At 40.8% G+C, this 21,650-nt stretch overlaps 1 long non-coding RNA gene across 1 annotated transcript in view; it reads left to right on the forward strand.

The window, feature by feature from the left end:
• LOC126470395 (uncharacterized) overlaps positions 1 to 9,885 on the forward strand; it is a 124,348-nt gene extending 114,463 nt beyond the window's left edge. Inside the window, exon 3 of the long non-coding RNA XR_007586174.1 lies at positions 7,191 to 9,885. This is a non-coding gene — a long non-coding RNA (uncharacterized LOC126470395). The remainder of the gene's footprint in view (positions 1 to 7,190) is intronic.
• The last annotated feature ends 11,765 nt before the right edge of the window (positions 9,886 to 21,650 follow it).

The raw sequence follows: 21,650 nt of genomic DNA on the forward strand, positions 1-21,650 counted from the left end.
CTTTCCTCTATTGAGTGATTCCAGTTGCTTTTCTATTCCTTGGACACTTATTTCGATGTCAGCCATTTTTTCGTTTGTGCGAGGATTTAGAGAAGGAACTGCAGTGCGGTCTTCCTCTGTGAAACAGCTTTGGAAAAAGGTGTTTAGTATTTCAGCTTTACGCGTGTCATCCTCTGTTTCAATGCCATCATCATCCCGTAGTGTCTGGATATGCTGTTTCGAGCCACTTACTGATTTAACGTAAGACCAGAACTTCCTAGGATTTTCTGTCAAGTCGGTACATAGAATTTTACTTTCGAATTCAATGAACGCTTCACGCATAGCCCTCCTTACGCTAACTTTGACATCGTTTAGCTTCTGTTTGTCTGAGAGGTTTTGGCTGCGTTTAAACTTGGAGTGGAGCTCTCTTTGCTTTCGCAGTAGTTTCCTAACTTTGTTGTTGTACCACGGTGGGTTTTTCCCGTCCCTCACAGTTTTACTCGGCACGTACCTGTCTAAAACGCATTTTACGATTGCCTTGAACTTTTTCCATAAACACTCAACATTGTCAGTGTCGGAACAGAAATTTTCGTTTTGATCTGTTAGGTAGTCTGAAATCTGCCTTCTATTACTCTTGCTAAACAGATAAACCTTCCTCCCTTTTTTTATATTCCTATTAACTTCCATATTCAGGGATGCTGCAACGGCCTTATGATCACTGATTCCCTGTTCTGTACATACAGATTCGAAAAGTTCGGGTCTGTTTGTTATCAGTAGGTCCAATATGTTATCTCCACGAGTCGGTTCTCTGTTTAATTGCTCGAGGTAATTTTCGGATAGTGCACTCAGTATAATGTCACTCGATGCTCTGTCCCTACCACCCGTCCTAAACATCTGAGTGTCCCAGTCTATATCTGGTAAATTGAAATCTCCACCTAAGACTATAACATGCTGAGAAAATTTATGTGAAATGTATTCCAAATTTTCTCTCAGTTGTTCTGCCACTAATGCTGCTGAGTCGGGAGGTCGGTAAAAGGAGCCAATTATTAACCTAGTTCGGTTGTTTAGTGTAACCTCCACCCATAATAATTCACAGGAACTATCCACTTCTACTTCACTACAGGATAAACTACTACTAACAGCGACGAACACTCCACCACCGGTTGCATGCAATCTATCCTTTCTAAACACCGTCTGTACCTTTGTAAAAATTTCGGCAGAATTTATCTCTGGCTTAAGCCAGCTTTCTGTACCTATAACGATTTCAGCTTCGGTGCTTTCTATCAGCGCTTGAAGTTCCGGTACTTTGCCAACGCAGCTTCGACAGTTGACAATTACGATACCGATTGCTGCTTGGTCCCCGCATGTCCTGACATTGCCCCGCACCCGTTGAGGCTGTTGCCCTTTCTGTACTTGCCCAAGGCCATCTAACCTAAAAAACCGCCCAGACCACGCCACACAACCCCTGCTACCCGTGTAGCCGCTTGTTGCGTGTAGTGGACTCCTGACCTATCCAGCGGAACCCGAAACCCCACCACCCTATGGCGCAAGTCGAGGAATCTGCAGCCCACACGGTCGCAGAACCGTCTCAGCCTCTGATTCAGACCCTCCACTCGGCTCTGTACCAAAGGTCCGCAGTCAGTCCTGTCGACGATGCTGCAGATGGTGAGCTCTGCTTTCATCCCGCTAGCGAGACTGGCAGTCTTCACCAAATCAGATAGCCGCCGGAAGCCAGAGAGGATTTCCTCCGATCCATAGCGACACACATCATTGGTGCCGACATGAGTGACCACCTGCAGATGGGTGCACCCTGTACCCTTCATGGCATCCGGAAGGACCCTTTCCACATCTGGAATGACTCCCCCCGGTATGCACACGGAGTGCACATTGGTTTTCTTCCCCTCTCTTGCTGCCATTTCCCTAAGGGGCCCCATTACGCGCCTGACGTTGGAGCTCCCAACTACCAGTAAGCCCACCCTCTGCGACTGTGTGGTTTGTGGCATCCCTCTACACTCAAGCCATGAAAATTCAAACAAACAGTGCCTCCCAGTAAAGTCATGGCAACTGTGTTTAGGGATCAGAAGTGGGTACTGTTGGCCGACATTCTGTCTGCTGGGACAACAGTGAATGGTGATAGGTACTGTGAAACACTGAAGAAACTGGAAAGGGCAATTCAGAACTGGAGAAGACGAATGTTGACCAAGGCCATAAGCATTCTCCATGAGAACGCCCACCTACAGTTCGCCTGTCAAACCGTCAGTCTCATGCAAAAACTTTGTCATCCACCCGCCATACAGTCCAGACATGGCACTCAGTGACTACCACCTATTCCAAAAGTTGAAGGAACATTTGTGTGAATGGTGGTTCTGCTCTGATGATAAGATGAAAGATGAGTTTCACCGCCATGTCCTTCAGGAAGTGTTGAGCTTGTACGACATACGCATTGTGAATCGTGTATAAATGCTTCGACTCCCTTTTTGCTGTAAAATCCAGTTGATCTAGTTCTGGGCGTGGCTGGTTTGCTGTTCTGTGATTAATTACTTTACAAGTGGAACCTTGTGGTTTGGCTGTAGTAGTATTCTACCTCTACCTTAAGTATATGTGTTTCTGATTTGTATTGATGCTGAAGGACATTAAGTATTATTTAATTGAAACTGGACTTCTGTGCAAGAAGTTTCTCATGTTTGGTAATGCAACTTGATTTCTAGGTTATAAGAGATGAACAGATTCATTATCTCAGTTCTTGCACTCTGCGTTTTTTTTTTTACAGTTTATATTAAAGTACCTACAAATGAATAAGGTTTTGTCGTCTTTTTCTTTTTTAATGTACATATCCTGACACAAAGAATGTGGTGCACCCAGAAGTAGTAGTTGGATGTCAACAGAACTTTTCCTACACTTGCACACGATTGTCAGGTATGTAAATTCTCCATGACAGATAGAACTGCATTAATGTTGTTTGTGTTCAGTCTTTTTACCAGGTCTGGTAGGGTATATAAGGAGCATGAACAGCGTCAGAAGTTGAGTGATCACTCTGGACTCCATGCAACGTTCTGTTCCATGCTGCACCATTGGTGCAACAGCCGGACTAGGAAATAGCTGCACAATGCGTAGGTTGCTGTTAACATCACAACACAAACAATTGCATTTGGAGTGGTGCTATGACTGGGGAGCATGAACTACAGATGCATTGCATTGTATTCAGCAATGAATAGTGGTTCTGCATTACCCCAAATGATTATTGTTGGCTAGTATCGATCTTTGGAGAGGTCCTATTTTTCAAATGTTTTGAAGAGGCACAGCTGTATTATTACAGGCATCATAGTGTGGGGAGCCATCGGGTATGACTGAGGTCACAGCTGGTAGTGATTTAGGAATGCTAATGGTGCAACAGCATATCGTGAACATCCTGCGTCCTCATGTGTTACCTCCGGTACAACAGTATGGTAGTGCCATTTTTCAACACACAGTGCTCATCCACACATGGCACATGTGCCTAGGAAGCTTCTGTAATGGTGAGGTACACCCCTGCCCAGGAAGATATCCAAATCTGTCCCCCAATAGAGCATGTGTGCGACCAGCTTGGATGTCAACTCTGTCTCGCAGTAGCAGCTGCAATTGCATATACCATTTCCAAAAATTATGGGCCAGCTTGCCTTCAGAAAGGCTAAAACGATTTCGACCCCCTTTCCAACTGAATTGGAGCACACAATTAGGTCATAGGCGGGTGCAATGTCATACTAATAAGTTGCTTCTTTGTAAAATTGTAGCAGCCAACTACTAGCCAATTGTAGCTCTTTATCAAGTGCCACTTGTTTGCTGTGTTGCCAGTTCTGTCAAATATAGCTGGCAGCACACCACCTATATGCCCCCCCCCCCCCCCCTCTCCTGCATACCACTGCAATCTGTCAGTCACAAGAAGAGTTACAGACACAAAGTAGTTCTACAGTACTCCTTTTTTCAGTGAAGATGCAGTTTCCACCCCTCTAGAATTGTAAACTGCTAATTCATAGGTAAAGGAAACAAAAGAAAAATTCAGAGTAGGAATTAAAATCCATGGGGAAGAAATAAAACCTTTGAGGTTCGCCGATGACATTGTAATTCTGTCAGAGACAGCGAAGGACCTTGAACAGCAGCTGAACGGAATGGACAGTGTCTTGAAAGGAGGATGAACATCAACAAAAGCAAAACGAGGATAATGGAATGTAGTCGAATTAAGTCAGGTGGTGCTGAGGGAATTAGATTAGGGAATGAGACACTTAAAGTAGTAAAGGAGTTTTGCTATTTGGGGAGCAAAATAACTGATAATGGTCGAAGTAGAGAAGATATAAAATGTAGACTGGCAATGGCAAGGAAAGCATTTGTGAAGAAGAGAAATTTGGTAACATCGACTATAGATTTAAGTGTCAGGAAGTCGTTTCTGAAAGTATTTGTATGGAGTGTAGCCATGTATGGAAGTGAAACATGGATGATAAATAGTTTGGACAAGAAGAGAATAGAAGCTTTTGAAATGTGGTGCTACAGAAGAAAGCTGAAGATTAGATGGGTAGATCACATAACTAATGAGGAGGTATTGAATAGAATTGGAGAGAAGAGGAGTTTGTGGCACAAATTGATAAGTAGAAGGGACCAGTTGGTGGGACATGTTCTGAGGCATCAAGAGATCACAAATTTAGCATTGGAGGGCAGCATGGAGGGTAAAAATCATAGTGGGAGACCAAGAGATGAATACACTAAGCAGATTCAGAAGGATGTAGGATGCAGTAAGTACTGGGAGATGAAGCAGCTTGGTCAGGATAGGGTAGCATGGAGAGCTGCGTCAAACCAGTCTCAGGACTGAAGACCACAACAACAGCAACAACAATTCATAGGTCTCTAATTTACTGTCACTGATGTATCCTCCCTCAACTATTACTCAATTAGACACTTGGCATAATCGTTTATTAATTCATTATAAGTATAATTTCAAATTAATTTATTGCATGGAGAATGAACGTTTTGATGGATAAACATAGTAATGTATCATTTCTCAGTATTGCGTGGTTGAGCATTTACCAGTGTTTTTCTTTTGATTCACAATCTTTTTCATGTCATCTTCTTCTGTACATAAGCCTACCACCATTTTTATGAAATTAGTGTTGTGTGATACTTTTATATACCAAAGTTTTTCACTATGGGGTCATAAGGCGTATATTTGTCCGTTTCAGCTAGCACATCTGATTTTTCACTCCCATCAGACCATATTAGTTTCTGACTGTTTTGCAGATATGAGTAAACACCTTGAATATTAGAGACACCAACCTAGTTAAATGCACACCATCTTCTTATAGGCACCGTAAATTTAGAAAATTATTCACATCTGTGAAGACTGCTCCAAGGTTACCATATTCACTCACTGATCTCGATTTTGTGTTACTGCTTAATTATGAACCTTGATCATACATATACACTTCTCGTTTAATGAACTAGGTTTCTTGTCTCATGAATAATTTCGTCTTTACTGCTACATTGAAGGCTGCTAACAAAGGTAGGAGCACATGAAGTACGTTTACAGATATGTGTGTGGCTTGAAGACTTCTTAAGTAGTAGAACCCAGTAGTTGTCCTCAATGGCAAGTGTTCATCAGAGACAGGGATACTGTCAGGAATGCCACAGGTAAGTGTGATAGGACCACTATTGTTCTCGATATCCATAAATGCTTTGACAAACAGAGTGGGCTGCAATCTGCTGCTGTTTGCTATGATTGTGTGTTGTACAGTAAGGTGTCGAAGTTGAGTTATTGTAAGAAGATACAAGATTATTTAGACAAAATTCCCAGTTGATGTGATGAATGGCAGCTAGCTCTGAATGTGTAAACATATAAGTTAATGCAGATGAGGAGAAAGAACAAACCTGTAATGGTCAGGTACATTATTACTTGTGACCAGCTTTACACGGTCAAGTTCTTTAAATATCTGGGCATAACGTAGCAGAGCAATATGAAATGGAACAAGCGTGTAAGAATTGTTGTAGGGAAGGCAAATGGTCAACTTCAGTTTATTGGGAGATCTTTAGGTAAGAGTGGTTTACCTGTAAAGGAGACTGCTTATAGGATGCTGGTGAGACAGATTCTTGAGTAGTGCTAGAGTGTTTGGGATCCATTCTAGGTTGGATTGAAGGAAGACATCAAAGCAATTCAGAGGCAGGCTGCTAGATTTGTTAGCAGTAGGTTCAAACAACACTAGTGTTATAGAGAGACTTCAGAAACTCAAACAGAAATCCCTGGAGGGAAGATGTTCTTTTCGAGAAACACTATTGAGAATATACAGAAAACTGGCACTGACTGCCAAACTATTCTACTGCCACCAACATACATTGATTGTAAAGACCATGAGGATAAGGTGTACAAAAAAATGAGGGCTCATATGGAGGCATATAGGCAGTCATTTTCCCCACACACTATTTGTAGGTGGAACAGCAAAGGAAATGACTAGCAGTGGTACACGGTACCCTCCACCAAGCACCATACAGTGGTTTGTGGAATATTTGTATTGATGTAGGTGTAGAAAGACATGTCTGCAGTAACTTATTTTGCATTCTACATAATTTTGAAATGTTTGCTGAGCTGTTGCATTGTAATTCAAAGTTGCAAATGCTGTTTGTAGTTGCAGTTTGGGGTGGTACCATTATTCAGAAGCAAAACAGAAATTTAATCATGCTTAACAAATTGTCCCCCATATCGACACGGAGGAACCTGCTTGTGATCTTAGTTGTCACATCCATAACGAGGGGAAAAAAAACATAAAATTAAATCTCTACCCATGTACCCATAAACAATATACCTACACTAATAAATAAGAACCTGAAAAAGAATATGTTGCCCTTAACTGCCAATATCAAAATATGTCAATAACAGACAACCATAAACTCTTCAAATATTAGTATCACTAACAGCAGTCAGAGACTCCAGTGGCACTAACACCACCCACAAATGTTTCAGAATCATGAACATCCCACACTAGTGTGCGTCACCGCATACTCCAACACACCCTCTGCAGACCCAACAGATTTCAAATATGCCACACCAGCAGGATATCACACAATACAGATATGTCATGGGTCAAAGCAAACAAGTGGTATCTAACACTTGAGTTGACTCTTGCTGCACTGCTATATTGGAAACATCTTAATAAAATTGTTACTATAGCTGTCTGTGTTTCTGTTGCTTACAGGTACCTGGTGACAAGTAAACATGATCATCTATGTAACATCCACCACAGTTGACAGGAAGTGCAACTCAAAGCATTAGATAACCTGTAAAAGCAGTTTCACTATGGATGCAGTAACTAAACACAAAGAAACACTGCTGTGAATATGAGGATGTCAGAGATCTATAAGTAATTTAATAATGATCCAGTGTGATTCAGAAAGTGACAGTGATTGAAACATTAGTAAAATCTTTGTGCTACAGTAATTACACTTTGCAGTTAGAATGTGAATGGAATGTTCAAGTTAAAGTCAGTGTGATGTGTCCAATACAGATGATTTGCTCTCAACCAACTGACATGCTATACAGCTGTAAATATATACAAGGTGTTTCACTAAATGTGTTTGCCTCTGTAAGTTACGAAGTAATAGGCAGTGGAAATATTTATTGCAGTAGGTCACCATAAGGAATGTTACACTGTCTGCAGAGCTGTGAACATAGTTTATTGTGTTATTATCCAAAGAGTTACAGCAAAAATATACAACTTTTTAATTGGAACGATAGTTGTTTCTATCATGCATTGGAATCAGTAACACCAGCTGTATATACATCAATTTAAGTTAGATTCCTATCACTTTTAATTTGGTAGCTTCAACCCTTCAAAGTTTCAGGCACAGATACCACACACACTGCGCATAACGCAATGCACCTTCTAGATGTGGTGTGGCTGAGTTGTAATGTCGCTGGTGTCACGGAGCGAGAAGCTTCCTCGATGTGCTGTTAGACTGCCGAGTGTCACCGCACACGGCCCTATACCTGACAGTTCGAGCCACACAAACAAATGGGGATCAATATACCACAGTTACTGGCATTGGATGAATATGGCATGTACGAACAATGAGTACGTTTACATGTTGCTGATGCTCGGCGAGTGCTGACACGATGCCACTGAAGCAGCCATGGCATACGCTGTGAGATATCCTAGGTGAAGAGATCTGGCAGCCATTACGTTCTTATGGAGTTGGTTTTGGCTGCAGTACACCACGATCCACATGCCGTTGCTGCAGTCGCTGGTGTCAGTCTCACATCTGTGTGGTGTATAGTACATGCCCACAGGTTTCACCCGTACTGCCTGTCACTGACCCAGTAGCTGCATGGGAATGATTTCCATGCAAGAGTTACATTCTGTGAATGAACTATGCGTAATTTTATGCTGGAGTCTTTGCAAGGTGTTAGTTCTCAGATGAGTCCACGTTCACAAATTATGGTTCAGTGAATCGCCATAACATGCACTACTGGGCCACAGGCAATCCTCGGTGGGTACGACCTGTCGACCGGCAATGTAGGTGGTCTATTAACGTATGTTGTGGAATCGTGGGGATGAAATCATCGGTCGAGACTACTTCCCAGGTACACTGACAGGTGAATTATATTGCGCGTTTATAATTGACAGTTTGGGTGGTCTCCTTGAACGTGTGTGTCTACACATGAGAGTCCGTATGTGGATGCAGCACGATGGTCACCGAGCCCATTCTGCGCACGCTGTTGTGGAAGAACTAAACAGCAGGTTTGTGGGAAGGTGGTTGGGATGCCATGGTCCTCATTCATGGCCTGCAAGATCACCCGATTTAACACCATTAGATTTCCTTTTGTGGAGATATGTAAAGGATCGTGTTTATGTCACTGAGCCCACATCCCCAGATGATCTGAAATGGCACAGGATGCATGTTGCTCTGTGACACTGGTGATGTTACATCTCGTCTGTAGATCCTTTAGAAGGCACATTGCATTGGCATTCAGGAACATGGACACACATTTGAACATTGAATTAACTTCCCACCTCCAGAACATCCATCACCCACAACACAGCCATGTATTATGTACAACGTGTGGTATCTGCCCCTGAAACTTTGAAGGGTTGTAGCTCCCAAACTAAAAGTGATAGGAATGCAATTTAAATTGATGTATACACTGCTGGTTTTACTGATTCCATTGCGTGATAGAAACAACGATTATTCCATTTAAAGAATTGTATCTTTTTGCTGTAATTCTTTGGATAACAACACAATAAACGATGTTCATAGTTCCGCAGACAGTGTAACGTTTCTTATGGTGACCTACCACAATAAATATTTCTGTTGCCTATTGCTTCGTAACTTAAGGAGGCAAGCACATTTAGTGAAACTCTCTGTATATACCAAGCTAACTGTTAATCTTTTGGCAATATTGAGCAACAACAGATTAACTTGTAAGTTATTTTGAATGAAGTGTAGGCAATGGTAGATACATCTAAATTGAATTGTATAGAGGTAGAATAATGCTGAATTACACATGATTGTTGACTGTATTGAATAAGAAGCTCATAAGCTCATACAGAGATTGCTAGGTTCCTGTGCTGGAAGTTGCTTTGTGTAACAAGTCCTCTCTTACTGTAAAGTTTGAGAATATTTGAGCATCTTCTATTTGTTGCAATAGTTCTCTCTCTTGAAGACCGGGATGTTGGAATAAGCATTAGTATTGTGAATTTGTTTGACCCCTCACCTCCCTCCGTAGTAAATGCCCAATTCCATTGAAAAACACTGTAGATGCTTCTTTAAATGGTAAAAAAAGATTTATTATTAACTAGACAGCATGATGTTCATCCTTATGCTTATTTAATATCTCAACCTGATAATTACGTATATGGCGGACCTGATAATTAAATATTTAAATTTTTCAAATGCCTGAGCTTGGGTCATGCTGCTGTTGTGTGTTTAACCTATGTGTGGGGCTTATAACCTCCTACCTCAAATAGGAGTGGAGATACGGACTCAAACGTATTTTTTTCCAGTCTATGATGTATAGGTTGCACTGCAAGACAGATTTGTTGTGTGGAAACAGAACCAGACTGCCAAATCGACCTGGTTTGCAGGTAAGTGTACATGTCAGGGGCAAGAAACTGTTTTGTGAGCCTTGCCATGTAAGCTAATCTGCATGACAGGTGTGTTGTATTGTAGTATTGATCAGCTTTATTGACCTGCTTTGCGTGGCACCCTATTCATCAGGGGCAAATAATTGAATGAAGCAGGTGGGAGATATAGAGAGGTGGTGGGCAGGTGGAACAGGAGGAGGCACAGATGGAAAGAGGAAGGGGGAGAAGGATATGGCCAGAGGGAAGGAGAGGAACATGGTTAGAGAGAGGGGACAAGGGGGGAGAGAGAGAGAGAGAGAGGGGGGGGGGGGGGAGACATATACAGCTGGATAAATGTGGGACAATGAGGTGGACAGACAGACAGGCAGAGGGAAGAAGAAGAGACAGAGAGGGGTAGGAGGGGATGTGTTAAATATATGTCTCAAATGTATATGCGGGCAAAGCTGCAGGAAGAGGGCTAGGGAAAAAAAAAAAAATTGTAAAAGTTAAAAACATGTCAAAGCAGAAGTTTTAAGATTTGGTAGCAGAAGTGGAAGAGAGAGTTCTGCCTGCCAGGCACCAGGCAGACACGAAAGGTGGAATCCCTAGATATTTTTCATAGCCTCTCAAGTTCTTCAAATTAATTATTGCCTGTGAGAGTCCTTAGAGCACTTACTTGTGAAATACAAAAGTCCACTGTTCAAGTCCTGTTGTAGAATCCAGTTTTAATCTGCCAGGAAGTTTCAAATTGGCACACACTCCATTGCAGACTGAAATATCATCCTGGAAGCAATTCCCAAGGCTCTAGCTAACCAATTTCTCCACTATATCTTTTCCTCCAGGAATGCTAGTTCCACAAGGTATGCAGGAGAAATTCTGTGAAGTTTGGAAGGTACAAGTAGTAGTACTGCCAGGAGGGAAACTGTGGGAGTGGGCCGTGAGTCATGCTTGGATAGCATGCAAGGCTTTGCACAAGTCTGTGCACCTAAGAGCAGCTCACAAAACCTCATTGGTCTGCTCTTCCTTATCCAGCCTGCAGTGGCCCAGTGAAGGATGCACTCCTTGATAGGCAGTATATTTTTGTAGAAAAAAGAGTGGGGAATAATATGGTATTTTGGAATCCTAAATAAAACCAACCTGCTTGCAGAAAAAAGGTATTGCAGTACTGAAACTTCTTGGCAGATTAAAACTGTGTACCGGACCGGGACTCAAACACGGGACCTTTGCCTTCGCAGGAGAGCTTCTGTAAAGTTAGAAAGGTAGGAGACAAGGTACTGCCAGAAGTAAAGCTGTGAGGACGGGGCGTGAGTCGTGCTTTGGTAGCTCATTTGGTAGAGCACTTGCCCTTGAAAGGCAAAGGTCCCAAGTTCGAGTCTCGGTCCGGCACACAGTTTTAATCTGCCAGTAAGTTTCATATCAGCGCACACTCCGCTGCAGAGTGAAAATCTCATTCTGTTGCATTACTTATTGAACACTCCTCATCATTTCACAGTTTTTTCTTGTAACACAAAACAACAATCATTTAACATGAATGAAAACATGCAGTTTCCCGAACAACAAATAGACCTTCTTCTGCAGTTGCCACGTCGTTGAGATTTATGGTATATAATTTTTTCACTAGACAAGTCAAAGTAAACAATGGTTGTTATGTTTCTGCATGTCTCTTAGGTAGTGCCAGTGTCGCAACATTTCAATCAATGTCAGAATTTGGTGAATGCATTTTGATGCTGAAGATGATTGAAAATTACTTTCATTATGAGAGGTTCTTCAACATGGCAGCCCAAGAGTTGGTGAATATTCAAACTAAACTTGACATTTAATGAAATGCTTTGCAAAGTGTCTATGTTATTGGACAGTCCTATAATAATGCTGGCTGAATATGTTGCAGTTGAGGATGATGTGTGTTCAGTGTCAATTATGATGGATGAAGACATTTTGCAGGTAGTTCAGAGCTCAAACTGTCACAGTGGTGTAGACAATAACAAATTTGGCACTGGAATTATCATTGCACTTTCTGCCCCCCACTACATAAGAAATGCCAAACATCATAAAAAGTGTGTACAGCTATTTTAATGCAAAATCAAATGGTGAAATGAATAAAATGATGGGCAACATAGAACAATATGTTGAAAATTTGATGACTCATAAAGAAAGATATTGTTTTCAGAGAGCAATAAAAGTAAAAAAAAAAAAATTATCATATAGTGCTAGTAAATGCAATTTCCTTAGGAAATAAAAGTGGAAAGGAACTCCAACTACATGGACAAATCTAGAAAGTTTTTCAGGGATACTTTGAGTGTTTTGGTATAAAGGACCCATGGTCTCCATTAGCTCATTAAAAAGTAATTACATTTTGTTTGATGTATTACCCCATTTATCTTTGCATCCGTACTGCACAGCAGTGTGAATGTCGGTAATATGCGTGGTGTGCAGAGTTGTAAAACTACCATAGGCTTCTGTACATTACCATAAGTAAGCACAGAGTAGGTATTTCTCCTAGTAGCTTTCATCAGCTTAGATTGTAACCATTTTCGTTACCTGTATATTAGGTGTGTTGCTTACCTATCATGTGTCACTTCATTTCGTTTGCTTTGTTTGCATATACTGTCAGTCTCTTATTAGATTCCCACAGTAACCAGAAGTGGTGGACTACCTAGAAACTGACTGAAGATATAGTCACTGCATAACCTATGAAACATTTTTGTTCTACATAATTATCCTTTTGTCTTTTACTTAAAAATACACAGTATGTATTGCAAAATTGAAATTGTCAATGTTTAATTCTGGTTTTATTTGAAAATTGTTGATTTTTAATGTGAAACGGAGGGATGTAACAGAAGAAAAAAAAAAAAAAAAATACTGCTACAAGGTGCAATTTCCTTAACAAAAGTCATATCAAACATTGCTTCAATACTTTGTTGAGCTTATATACAACATGTTTCTGTTTTTAACAAATGACTCCGGAATTGTCAGTGTTAACAGGAAAGTCGTGCCTATGATCATGAGGAAGAATGACCTGTTGAATACAAAATAACAACAATAATTATGTAGATAATTTTTATTTTTGTGCATGCAAACTGCATTTGAGTCGTCATTGCTTGGGTTACAAAAAATGCTGAACTAACACGTTCAGCTAGTTTTTATTACTTATAAAATGCAGTTTATATTTTGTAAGAATATAAAAGAATAAGTGGAATAATACTGAACAGTGTGCAGTTCTAATAATGTGTAAAACAAACCAACAAAAAACAAAGAAGTCATTGGCTCCCCTTTTATCTCTCACAATTATTAACACATTAAATGTATTTGCAATTGCGAATAAGGGCAATCATCAGCTTAGAATGGAATGACAACAGTGACAATTTGTACCAGACTGGGACTCGAACCTGGATTTCCCTCTTATCATGAGCTGTCACCTTACCATTTTTCTGTCTGTGCATGTCCCACGGCCAGACCCAAACTTCCGTATGTCGTCAACCATGCATCTATGACCTGTAGCTGTACATCCATTTTGTATATTCCTGTACAGGTCAGACGCTGTACTCGAAAGTCACTCTTGCCTGCTATTGGCAGAGAAATACAGTATTGCAGTGCCTGTGTTATTCTGGTTACAGTGCAAAATTCCTTCGGACATGCATACATGTCCAAAGGAACAGGCACTGCGGTGACTGCAGCCATTACGAAATACATTAAATGTATTCGCGACTGCATATAAGGGCAAGCATAAGCTGGAGAATGGAATGATGACAATGAAAATTTGTGCTGTACTGTGACTTGAACCCGGATTTCCTGCTTATCACGAGTGGTCTCATAATCAATAGGCTATCTGAGCAGGACTCTTGACTATACCCTGTCAAAAGCATTCAAGATGTAAAGAATACAGTCTACTATGGTAATTTTGATAGGGATTTAACACAAGACACTAATAGATAGTGGAGAATAAAGTAGCAACTGAGCCAAAGCTCCTCACAACAAGTTTGAAAAGAATCAAATTTTCAGTCCGCCGTCACATTATGAAAACTGTTGCATGCAATTGGGTTAAAATGGAAAAGACATGCTAGCAACAGGAAAATTTTGATGGAGTACCTGATTGTTACTTAGCAAGCAAAATACTTCAGTAGCATCAGAACTTTCCATTCATAAAACAAGAACATTGTTTTAGATGAGTCTTGGGTGAACAATGGTATTACATGTAGTAAATGCAGGCAGAGCAAAAATATAATGGGTATCACTACAAATACCAGGAGCAAATTTATCAGTGGAGCAGAACTGATTTTTATAGAGCCTGAAACCCTAATGATGTTTATCACAGGTAAATGAATGATATAATTTTGATAAGTGGGTATAAGAACAATTCCTCCCCCATCTACACATTGGTAGTATTATAATTTTTGGTCATATTCCTTATAGTGTGCAAGAAACAAACCACCCACAAAATACGCTGTTGAAATCACTATCATTGATTAACAACAAAATAATGATGTACCATGTGGAGGAAAAATTAGGTTTGAACTGATTCAGAAGTTTGAAAGTCCTGTAAAGAGGTACTGTTTTGACAAATTAGTGAAATGCCTTGGGTGCACAGTTCTCATATTTTCAGAATGAGATTTTCACTCTGCAGCGGAGTGTGCACTGATATGAAACTTCCTGGCAGATTAAAACTGTGTGCTGGACCGAGACTCAAACTCGGGACCTTTGCCTTTCGCGGGCGAGTGCTCTACCAACTGAGCTACCCAAGCACGACTCGTGCCCTGTCCTCACAGCTTTACTTCGCAGTTCCTCGCCTCCTACCTTCCAAACCTTACAGAAGCTCTCCTGCGTACCTTCCAGAACTAGCACTCCTGAAAGAAAGGATATTGCGGAGACATGGCTTAGCCACAGCCTGGGGGATGTTTCCAGAATGAAGTCCCGAGCTCGAGTCTCGGTCCGGCACACAGTTTCAATCTGTCAGGAAGTTTCAGTTCTCATATTAGCTCCATACTTGTGTGAACTGAATGCCACAGAGATAGTATGGGTGAAAACTGAAAAACGTATGGTACATTTCTGTAGATAAGCTGTTTGAAGCTTGCAATTGCATCTGCTATTGTAGCTGATGCAGAAAATTTTGGTTAACATGTCATCAAAAGAGAGAATATGTTTTGGGAAAAGAACAGGTTAATAGATGACACCATGTATGTAATACTCAAAAACTATGCTATAAAGATGTTACAGAAATTTAAAATTTTGTACCTATTAGCATTTTTATGTAATAAAATTTGTTTTGAACCAATATTTAAAAGAACTTTTCCCTTTTACTGCCATAAACCCAGAAACCGCACCCTTGATATGAAATATATGTGCAGTAAAATTTATTGTTTTTGGAACATAATAACTTCTTTATTGCAAAATCTGTGTTCCAAAAAGTTACAAATTTGTTTCAGATAAGGAGCTAAGACCTCCCAAAGATCACCACAAAAAGGTAAAAGAATGTGCTTAATACACATCTGTAACAAAAAGATGTATAATGTTGAAACTGATTTCTATTTTTCTTCAAAATTTTTCACATACATGCTTAGTCCTCTCACTCCTGTTTTCTTTTGATAACTTGGTTGACATCACCTGCAACATTTATCCCAATTTTTAAAATTAAAATCATTTAGAATTCTGGTGGCATGCTCTGTACTTTCACATGCACATTTATTCACCAGGGTTAGATATGTAACTCTGAGCAGTGCTTTCACATTGTTTATAGAAAGTTTGTTATGTTCATTATTCACTTTCATCGTATTACATTTACATCATGTTGATGAACATTCCATACGGCCTTGCCGCAGTGGATACATCGGTTCCCGCGAGATCACCGAAGTTAAGCACTGTTGGGCATGGCTGGCACTTGGATGGGTGACCGTCCAGCCGCCATGTGCTGTTGCCATTTTTCGGGGTGCACTCAGCCTTGTGATGCCAATTGAGGAGCTACTTGACTGAATAGAAGCGGCTTCGGTCAAGAAAACCATCATAACGACCAGGAGAGCGGTGTGCTGACCCCACGCCTCTCCTATCCGCATCCTCCTCTGAGGATGACACCAGTCGGATGGTCCCGGTAGGCCACTCCTGGCCTGACGACGCAGTGCTTTATTAACATGCCATGTACTGAATGTCCATCCACTGAGAGTAACACAAAGTAGGTGGCTCACAGTATTGTTTTGCATGAGTTCAGATGTTCAATAATAGTATTTCGTTGCATACCTTACTAACTTTCAGCATCATATCACAAATTAATATGTTGGTTATTGCCTCCTTGTCTTAACTGACATCTCTCAGCAAAATTTGCTGTTAGCTTTCTAAGTCTGCGTTACTTGCAGTCACATGCTATACCCAATTAATTGAAAGTTTTTCAGTTAATTAACCAAATACCATGTCCTCTTCTATAAATGTTGGAGTCTTCATTGTGTGTGTGTGTGTGTGTGTGTGTGTGTATGTGTGTGTGTGTGTGTGTGTGTGTGTGTAACAAACACAAACATACACACAAAATTCAAGCTTTCACAACAAACTGTTGCCTCATCAGGAAAGAGGGAAGGAGAGGGAAAGACGAAAGGATATGGGTTTTAAGGGAGAGGGTAAGGAGTCATTCCAATCCCGGGAGCGGAAAGACTTACCTTTGGGGGGAAAAAAGGACGGGTATACACTCGCGCACACACTTTGTTTTTAGATATATTTTTCCCATGTGGAATGTTTCCCTCTATATATTTTAAGTGTTAAAGGCAAAATTCACTTGTGCCTGTGAAATGTGTGTTCATACACTGTGGACAGTCTGGTGACCTCATTTCAATCATCCTCCATCATTGGGTAGAGCTAGGTCTGTAGAGACATTGGTCAGAGTGCTTGTCCACTACTGCAATAGTAACCTTTTCAGAGTAAATGTGGAGACTAATGGAAATAATGTAATTTTTGCAGCATCAGATCTTGTGCAAACTGGTTGATATGGTAATGATACCACAGAATAACTTAGTATAGTAGAGACTGATGGTCGTGATAAAGGCAGCTAGCCTCACTTGTGAGATCCATACACAGTGATTGATTTGTGTCCTCTTTCCGAGGACTGATTAGGCCCTCTGGAGAGTCTAAACCAGGGGCTTCACTGGTTCTGTTATGAGATAGTAAATTTCTTGACTGAGTTACACAGTGGAAACTTGTAAATCCTCCATTGATAGGTCAGGTGTGCGCTATACTTTGCCTGACAACTGCCTCAAACTACTAATATGACAACCTACACACAAAATAAATATTCTAGACATCTTAATAACAGAACCAATCATTTTGAAAGTGTCATCAATGGAGAAGGATTAACAACAGTGTGTAGGAACAAGTCACCAAGGTAGCTTGGAAAGTAATTGTGTAAGACATCACCAACGTATTTCAAAGACAAACTGAGAACATTTTGTTCATGTCTGGCAAATATGGATTAATTGTGGTTAAAATTGAAATGTATGAACGGATGGTGACGAGGTAAGCACGTAGCAAGTAAGGTAATGAGATGGCAAAGACCCACCATGACTTAATGGTACCATTCATATTCTTTAACTAACTATGGTTTCTGCTGCAGGTGGACTGTGGTGCAAGCAAAATATAGTGTAGATACTTGTTCCAACAGAATGCAGGGTAACCTCTAAGACTTAGAGAATGGTATTCAGGGAAATTTGTTTTTTGGAGGCAACACAGATCATAGAACAGTAGGAAATTAGCAGTTGTAATTCTGGCAGGGGAAAGTAATATCAGTTACAGTTCCATTGAGTTAACATGTTAAGCGTGTAGTGGTTAGATGTGGAGGGGCCAGGATGACCTGTCAAGCACTCAGGACTGCTGTCACCAGTGGAGTTGTAATGACATCAGTGAACATTGATTCCGAGTGCAAGAATGTGGGAACCAAAAAGTTGTTTGGCAATAGCACTGAACTTCAGTCAGAGCTCATAACAGGGATGTGGTATTATTTAACGCCATTCTACACTCCTTAGGCCCATATTTTAATGCCAACTTAGTCTGACAGGACTACACGTCTGCCGAAGATGTAGCTGTATGTGTCATGTGAACACAAGACTTTCTCATGGGATTTCTAAATTATTTCTGGCGAATGTCTGTGTGGTTCCTTCAACAAGGTGACTACTGGTACTGATTTATACCTTTTAATTACGGACAGTCCATGGAGAGCTTAAGTTAGCCAAGCTTAATGACTAAATTATTACCCCCTGCTGCCATTAATACATGTTAACATCAAGCTGTCACCACCGGTTAAAAGGTGACTGACATGCAAGTCTTCTGTACACGGTGTCCTGAGATCAGTTCCTGTCCCCGTCCAGAATTGCAGACTTTAGATTGCATTGCGTTATGTTATTGTATAAGGATGAGGCATTTTGTAAAGTTTGATATCAAGAGCACAGCTTGAAAAAATGAGATTCTTGGCTTTCTTGCTCAGGTAAGCTTGAGCATCTAGGTGATTATTCTCTCGACATAGACAGAGCTACCTTAAGTTGATGAACATAAGTTAGTGGACAGAAAATCTGTGGTACTTTTGAATGGGATGTGTATGAACTAGCGAGCTACTGACATTCAAAATCAGCAGGTCACTGACGGACGAACCTTTCTTTGTATCATAGTCACATGACTTTGAAAGTAATTGAGGTATCTGAAGGTGAAGCTGAATTACATGCATTTACCAGCAGTCAAGATCAGAGTAGGGGGAAGTTGCCTATATTGTAACATCTCGTATTTTGTACCACCAAAGTAAGATTCGCACCTCTTGTACTGTCTGACATTCAGTGTCGTCAACATAAACCATGTGCTTCTAGAAGCCATGTTGTCAGCAATGAGTTCTGTGTCTTGAGGATGAGATCATCTGAAGACACCATTGATTTTGTTGTAATTTCGATCTAACTTTTTGTGCACCAATGGAAGACAGTTACTATTATAAGATAAATTTTAACATAATGATTTATTTATGGGTGAGTATACATGGAATAACTTTAGTTTTCAGACAATAATGAGTTTGTATTCGTTATGGTTCGTTTGTAGGAAACTAACAAAGAGGAAATGACGACGTTGCCTATAATGTATCGCTATTAACTTCCGATTTTGTATCGAACCAAGAAACTTGTCCTATAATGAGCCGGCCGTAGTGGACGAGCAGTTCTAGGCGCTACAGTCTGAAACCGCGCGACCGCTACGGTCGCAGATTCGAATCCTGCCTCGGGCATGGATGTGTGTGATGTCCTTAGGTTAGTTAGGTTTAAGTACTGCCCCCGGTAGCTGAGTGGTCAGCGCGACAGACTGTCAATCCAAAGGGCCCGGGTTCGATTCCCGGCTGGGTCGGAGATTTTCTCCACTCAGGGACTGGGTGTTGTGTTGTCCTAATCATCATCATCATTTCATCCCCATCGACGCGCAAGTCGCCGAAGTGGCGTCAAATCGAAAGACTTGCACCAGGCGACCGGTCTACATCGCTAGAGTTTGGTGGGGTCAGATTAACAATGTCACATAGTCTGAAAAATATAAACTATTTTAAACGGCTACAAATAGTAAAAAATAATAGTTATTTCCGACGGGAGGCCCTCGTCACACGACATTTCATTTCATTTCAGGTTTAAGTAGTTCTAAGTCTAGGGGACTGATGACCTCAGAAGTTAAGTCCGATAGTGCTCAGAGCCATTTGAACCATTTGACCTACAATGAGATTTAAAAACTGAATTTAGTATTGTTAGTACAACATTATGTTTATAATAGTGTGCTGAATTTTTAATGCGTTCTTCATCCTAAGTAATTAATTATTTTTTATTGCACTATCGCAACAGGAGGGCGTTACAGGAAGTGGGGGACAGATGGAAACGTTACAGCTGACTTCAATATCTTTAAATGGGGACCAGGGGTTAAATGAACATGCACACATATAAAATGTGCCTAAGCCAATGATTCAGAGGCATTCTGAAAACAGAAAGAAAAATGTAAACGGGGATCGAAAATTTTTTGGCGGTAGTATAGTGTTTTCCAACTAAGTTGAAAACGAATTGGAACATGTTCTTACATCTGAAGAGATGATGTTCGGTATAATTATGTCAGATGTAAGAAAACGTACGTTCGAAATTGCAGTACGAAACGGATTGCCCATAATTCCAATGCAGAAGACTCCATAGCAGGCAAAAATTGGGCTACAGGTGTCCGTCCAAGAAATATCACCGAATCTGAGCGAATCGTGGAAGCTCCAAGCAAAACACGATGGCCTAGCCAAGAAACCTCGGGGCGTGGTCTGCACAAGCTCTTTGTAGTTTTCTGGATGTATGTGGCATCAAGTGTTCACATGATTTCCGTAAATTGCAGGCGCAGAGCCGGCATCAAATAGCATCCCTAGGGTTCAGATCAGAAGAGTTTGGTTGGCAAGACATCAACATGACCGCTCGTTAGATTACTATTGCATGATTCTGAGTATGAACTACGGATAGTTAGCCAGTTGGAAGATGTCAAGCATGAAGTGGTGTGAAAATCAGGTAGGAGATAACTGAAACGAAAGCCTGTGGGAAAGACTCTAGGTACAACAGACTACGAAATGCGTACACACAGTATGGTGCACACATACGAATTTTACTAAAAAATTATGAAGTTTGTTTTTCCTCTGTAACTGCAGTGTCACTGTATAGCTTTACGTAGAGAACTCGCAAAGTTGGTTGTTATCAATACGCACCTCTCTGGTCGATATGATGAAACCGAGGTTCTTGACAGAAAAGGCGGTAGTACAGCGGCGTTTGAGGTCTGAACTTAAAATAATGCTGCAGGTACCGTATTAATGCTGCAAACAAGAACAGAATACTTGTTCACCCCGATCTGTCACAACAACTAGCAAACAAGTGGCTAGAGAAACGTATGCATAACGTAGTACTGAGAGAATCTCACATTCTTCGTCAAAACTTCACACACAATTATATAGGTTGGGTAAAGTAATAAGTGGTGTATGAATAATCTCTCTTCTCTGGAGTGTAATACCTGAATACCTGTTAGACACATACTTGGTCGGTGGCCATCTGTAGGTGTCGGTGCATCTGCTGCTGATGGTGTTAACAAGCCAAAACATCAGACCTAAGACGTTGAACGAGAGCAAATTTCCAGTAAAATAGGAGATAATCGTCGCAAATATTTTAGAGGCATGTAGAGATATTGTATCCAGTGTTAAAGCAGCGTACATGGTTCATGGGGAAACACCATAAGCTATGTGTAATTTAGGAAGAATGACTAAATTCAGTTGTATGCTTAGGGCGGCATTAAAGAAGACTGCAGTCATTCTAGACCGTGGAGGTAACGGCTTGGCTTAATGTGTGCGTATAGAATCTTATCAACGAAAAAAGCGAGACAGTAACTGAAGAGAACATATATCCGTAGTGCCATAGTGGTGCTATTGTCAAACCTCGTATAAACCAGGCGAGTACAAAGAGAGTGCTTCAGCAGCGCTAGAGAGCCAGATCTTAGCGTACCAACGAATGAAAACATGTCATGTTTGCCAGCGACTATTCCTTAGCACAGGCTGGATTTAGATGCTGCACAAGAGGATTAAATATTCAAACTCTTACAATCGAAAAT

The sequence above is a fragment of the Schistocerca serialis genome, chromosome 3 (assembly GCF_023864345.2).
Source record: "Schistocerca serialis cubense isolate TAMUIC-IGC-003099 chromosome 3, iqSchSeri2.2, whole genome shotgun sequence".
Lineage (NCBI taxonomy): Eukaryota > Metazoa > Arthropoda > Insecta > Orthoptera > Acrididae > Schistocerca > Schistocerca serialis.